The sequence below is a fragment of the Triticum dicoccoides genome, chromosome 4A (genome assembly GCF_002162155.2).
Source record: "Triticum dicoccoides isolate Atlit2015 ecotype Zavitan chromosome 4A, WEW_v2.0, whole genome shotgun sequence".
Lineage (NCBI taxonomy): Eukaryota > Viridiplantae > Streptophyta > Magnoliopsida > Poales > Poaceae > Triticum > Triticum dicoccoides.
In genome coordinates, this window is record NC_041386.1 from 4,619,187 (window position 1) to 4,625,632 (window position 6,446).

Below are 6,446 nucleotides of genomic sequence, written 5' to 3' on the forward strand. Positions count from 1 at the left end.
TTTGTCTCGACCATTTCGAGACTCCTCGTCATGTCCGTGATCATTCCGGGACTCCGAACAAACTTCGGTACATCAAAATATATAAACTCATAATGAAACTGTCATCGTAACGTTAAGCGTGCGGACCCTACGGGTTCGAGAACAATGTAGACATGACCGAGACATGTCTCCGGTCAATAACCAATAGCGGAACCTGGATGCTCATATTGGCTCCCACATATTCTACGAAGATCTTTATCGGTCAGACCGCATAACAACATACTTTGTTCCCTTTGTCATCGGTATGTTACTTGCCCGAGATTCGATCGTCGGTATCTCAATACCTAGTTCAATCTCGTTACCGGCAAGTCTCTTTACTCGTTTCGTAATACATCATCTCGCAACTAACTCATTAGTTGCAATGCTTGCAAGGCTTATGTGATGTGCATTACCGAGAGGGCCCAGAGATACCTCTCCGACAATCGGAGTGACGAATCCTAATCTCGAAATACGCCAACCCAACATGTACCTTTGGAGACACCTGTAGAGCTCCTTTATAATCACCCAGTTATGTTGTGACGTTTGGTAGCACATAAAGTGTTCCTCTGGCAAACGGGAGTTGCATAATCTCATAGTCATAGGAACATGTATAAGTCATGAAGAAAGCAATAGCAACATACTAAACGATCGGGTGCTAAGCTAATGGAATGGGTCATGTCAATCACATCATTCTCCTAATGATGTGATCCCGTTAATCAAATGACAACTCATGTCTATGGTTAGGAAACATAACCATCTTTGATCAACGAGCTAGTCTTATAGAGGCATACTAGTGACACTCTGTTTGTCTATGTATTCACACATGTATTATGTTTTCGGTTAAATAATAACTTTATTATTGCCTCTAGGGCATAGTTCCTTCAAAATGCCTACGAGCTTTCCATATACTGCTTTACGCTTTTTTACTTTCCTGTTGCTATTGTTACAATCACTACAAAATACTAAAAACACTACTTTGCTTTCGTTACTCTTTTGTTACCGTTACCATCACTATCATATTACTTTGCTACTAAACACTTTGTTGCAGATACTAAGTTTCCAGGTGTGGTTGAATTGACAACTCAGCTGCTAATACTTGAGAATATTCTCCCCTTGTGTCGAATCAATAAATTTGGGTTGAATACTTTACCCTCGAAAGCTGTTGCGATCCCTTATACTTGTGGGTTATCAATCTCCATCTTCGGGCGCCATGATCATCATCGTCACTGGCATGACACCATGATCATCATCATCACTGACATGACACCATGATCTCCATCATCGTGTCTTCATGAAGTTGCCTCGCCAACTATTACTTCTACTACTATGGCCAATAGTTAGAAATAAAGTAAAGTAATTACATGGTGTTTTCATTGACACGCAGGTCATATAATAAATTAAGACAACTCATATGGCTCCTGCCGGTTGTCATACTCATCGACATGCAAGTCGTGATTCCTATTACAAGAACATGATCAATCTCATACATCACATATATCATTCATCACATCCTTTTGGCCATATCACATCACACGACATATGCTGCAAGAACAAGTTAGACGTCCTCTAATTGTTGTTGCAAGTTTTTACGTGGCTGCTATAGGTTTCTAGCAAGAACGTTTCTTACCTATGCCAAAACCACAACGTGATATGCCAATTTATAGTTACCCTTCATAAGGACCCTTTTCATCGAATCCGATCCGACTAAAGTGGGAGAGACAGACACCCGCTAGCCACCTTATGCAACCAGTGCATGTCAGTCGGTGGAACCAGTCTCACGTAAGCGTACGTGTAAGGTCGGTCCAGGCTGCTTCATCCCACGATGCCGCGGAATCAAGATAAGACTAGTAACGGCAAGTAAATTGACAAAATCGACGCCCACAACATCTTGTGTTCTACTCGTGCATAGAAACTACGCATAGACCTAGCTCATGATGCCATTGTTGGGGATCGTTGCAGAAATTAAAAAAATTCTACGCATCACCAAGATCAATCTATGGAGAGACAAGCAACGAGAGAGAGGGAGTGTATCTTCGTACCCTTGACGAAACGGAAGAGTTACAAGAATGCGGATGAAGGAGTTGTACTCGCATCGATTCAGATCGCGGTTGATTCCAATCAAAGTGCCGAACAACGGTGCCTCCGTGTTCAACACACGTACAGCCCGGGGACATCTCCTCCTTCTTGATCTAGCAAGGGGGGAGGAGAAGTTGCGGAAGAACTCCGGCAGAACGACGGCGTGGTGGTGGAGTTTGCAGTTTTCCGGCAGGGCTTTGCCAAGCTCAACTACGGAGGAGAAGGTGTTGGGGAGGGAGAGGGCCGCGCCAGGGGAAGGGTGCGGCAGCCCTCCCACCTTCCCTCTATTTATAGGGGCAAGGGAGAGGGGGCCGGCCCCCTCCAGATGGATCTAGAGGGGGCGGCGGCCAAGGGGAGGTGGCTTGCCCCCAAGCCAAGGGGGTGCCCCCCTTTAGGGTTTCCCCTTAAACCCTAGGCGCATGGGCCCTAGGGGATGGCGCCCAGCCCACCTAGGGGCTGGTTCCCCTCCATATTCAGCCCATAAGACCCTCCGGGGCAGGTGGACCCTCCCGGTGGACCCCCGGAACCCTTTCGGTGGTCCTGGTACAATATCGATAAACCCCTGAACACTTCTGACGATCGAATAAGGACTTCCCATATATAAACCTTTATCTCCAGACCATTCCGGAACTCCTCGTGATGTCCGGGATCTCATCCGGGACTCCGAACAACATTCGGTAACTGCATACTAATTCCCATAACAACTCTAGCGTCACCTAACCTTAAGTGTGTAGACCCTACGGGTTCGGGAACCATGTAGACATGACCGAGACATCTCTCCGGCCAATAACCAACAACAGGATCTGGATACCCATGTTGGCTCCCACATGTTCCACGATGATCTCATCGGATGAACCATGATGTCGAGGATTCAATCAATCTCGTATACAATTCCCTTTGTCAATCGGTACGTTACTTGCCCGAGATTCGATCGTCGGTATCCCAATACCTCGTTAAATCTCGTTACCGGCAAGTCACTTTACTCGTTCCGCAATGCATGATCCCGTGACTAACTTCTTAGACACAGTGAGCTCATTATGATGATGCATTACCGAGTGGGCCCAGAGATACCTCTCCATCATATGGAGTGACAAATCCCGGTCTCGATTCATACCAACCCAACAGACACTTTCGGAGATACCCGTAGTGCATCTTTATAGCCACCCAGTTACGTTGTGACGTTTGGCACACCCAAAGCATCCCTACGGTATCTGGGAGTTACACAATCTCATGGTCTAAGGAAATGATACTTGACACTAGAAAAGGTTTAGCAGACGAACTACACGATCTTGTGCTACGCTTAGGATTGGGTCTTGTCCGTCACATCATTCTCCTAATGATTTGATCCCGTTATCAATGACATCCAATGTCCATGGCCAGGAAACCGTAACCATCTATTGATCAATGAGCTAGTCAACTGGAGGCTCACTAGTGATATGTTGTGGTCTATGTATTCACACATGTATTACGATTTCCGGATAACACAATTATAGCATGAACAATAGACAATTATCATGAACAAGGAAATATAATAATAACCATTTTATTATTGCCTCTAGGGCATATTTCCAACATGTCAACCCTCTGTCTCAACAGTTTAAAAAAAAGAAGGATGACCCCCGGCCTCTGCATCTGGGAGATGCATGCGACCATTTTCTTGATTATTCTCGAGGACCTTACAAAGTAGAACAACAAAATGCCTGAATCCATCATCTTGGCAACATCTACCGCTACTCCTATCCAAATGATGAAGGGGTGCAAGCTGGGCCACATACCAAGACCTCTCACCTAAGCCTAACATCTAAAGCCAAAGGCCCTGACCGAGCCATCTGCCGGGTCCGGGGCTCAATCCAGTCTGACGCACTCACATGTGTCGTCGCCGCCATCTTCCACTGGTCCATCTTCAGAGCAGATTGAGGTAACAACCTTGGCAGGTCCTCCGCCATCGACGCCACTGATGTCTACTACGTAACTTTATTCTTGTAGACTTGTGTTGGGCCTCCAAGCGCAGAGTTTTGTAGGATAATAGCAATTTTTCCTCAAGTAGATAACCTAAGGTTTATCAATCCATGGGAGGCGTAGGATGAAGATGGTCTCTCTCCAACAACTCTGCAACCAAATATAAGAAATCTCTTGTGTCCCCAACACACCCAATACAATGACAAATTGTATAGGTGCACTAGTTCCGAAGAGATGGTGATAAAAGTGTAATATTGATGGTAGAAATATATTTTTATAATCTGAATAAATAAAAACAGCAAGGTAGCAAATAGTAAACGGGCACAAAAACGGTATTGCAATACTTAAAAACAAGGCATAGGGTTCGTACTTTCGCTAGTGCAATCTCTCAACAATGCTAATATAATTGGATCATATAACCACCCCTCAACATGCTATGAATAATCACTCCAAAGTTCCTATCTAGCGGAGAACATAAGACGGAATTGTTTGTAGGGTACGAAACCACCTCAAAGCTATTCTTTCCGATCAATATATCCTAGAGTTCGTACTAAAATAACACAAAGCTATTCTTTCTGATCGATCTAACCAAGTGTTTGTACTAAAATAACACCAAAGCAAATTCAGATTCATAATATTCAATCCAACACAAAGAACTTCAAAGAGTGCCCAAGATTTCTACCGGAGAAACAAAGACAAGAACGTGTATCAACCCCTATGCATAGATTACCCCAATGTCACCTCGGGAATCTGCGAGTTGAGTGCCAAAACATATATCAAGTGAAACAATACGATACCCCATTGTACCACGAGTATACAATTGCAAGACATATATCAAGTGTTCTCAAATCCATAAAAGTATTCGATCCGATAATAACGAAATCTCAAAGGGAAAAAATCAATTCATCACAACAAGATAGAAAGGGGAAACACCATATGATCCGACTGTATTAACAAAGCCTGCGATACATCAAGATCGTGACATCTCAAGAACACGAGAGAGAGAGAGAGAGAGAGAGAGAGAGATTAAAAACATAGCTACTGGTACAAACCCTCAGCCCCGAGGGTTGACTACTCCCTCCTCATCGTGGTGGCCGTCGGGATGATGGAGATAGCCACCGAAGATGATTCCCCCCTCCGGCAGGGTGCCGGAAAGGATCTAGATTGGTTTTTGGTGGCTACAGAGGCCTGCGGCGATGGAACTTATGATCTAAGGTAACCCCCGAGGGTTTTTGGAATTTTTGGAATTTATAGGGTAAAGAGGGGGTGCGGGAGGCCACCGAGGTGGGCACAACCCACCTGGGCGCGCCTGGGCCCCCAGGCACGCCCTGGTGGCTTGTGCCCCCCTCGGGCCCCCCAGGTGCTTCTCTGGCCCACTGGTGGTCTTCTGGTCCATCAAAAAATCACAAAAAGTTTTGCGGTGTTTGGACTCCGTTTGATATTGATTTCCTGCGATGTAAAAAACATGTAAAAAACAGCAACTGGCACTTGGCACTATGTCAATAGGTTAACCCCCAAAAATGATATAAAATGATTATAAAACATCCAAGAATGATAATATAACAACATGGAACAATAAAAAATTATAGATACGTTGGAGACGTATCAGCCACCACGACACCAAACGACGACCTCCACCTACGCGAGCCTTGGCAGGTCCTCCGCCATTGACGCCACCTCGATGTCAGGCGACGACCTCCACCTACGCGAATCCATCTCCAAGCAACATACGTAAATCCATGCTAGGATAGGGCCGCACCACCGCCGTCTCCCACCACCCACAAGCGCCACCCAACCCCAAGGTTCCCAAAGCGGCGCCTTCAAGAAGGGAACGGCGCCGTGAGTGCCGCCGCCGCCCAACAAAGTTATGACTTTCACCCGGGAGACCTAGACGAAGGTGAAGTGAGGAGATCGGTCCATACCGACGCCTCCAATGAGGGGAACAGTGCCCTCAGGCGTCGCCGTCGGCGCGGCCGGTCATGGCCGGCCAGGGATTTCGCCCGAACTAGATCCCCGCCACCAGCAACACCTCCTGTACAGAACCGGCGACCAAGAGGAAGCGCGGCCCGACCAGGCTGGCCCGCACGCCGAACAGGAGAGACGGGGAGGAGCCAAATCGCGCGCACCGACCGCCGCAGAAGCCGCTGCCGGTCACCAACGACCACCGGATCCCGCCGGCCGCGCGGCCGGGACACCAGATCCACAGCCCGCACAGCTGCTAGCCGGTCGTGCCTTGCCAATGAAGCCGCCGCTCTAGATCCGGGGTTCCCCACGCAGGAGCAGGGCAACCGAGACCCCGCCGCCACCATGCATGGCGCCCCGGGCTTGCCCGGCGGCTGCCTCAGGCGGCGGCGAGGAAGGAAAGAGGGGGTGTGAGGAGGAGGGGCAGTAGG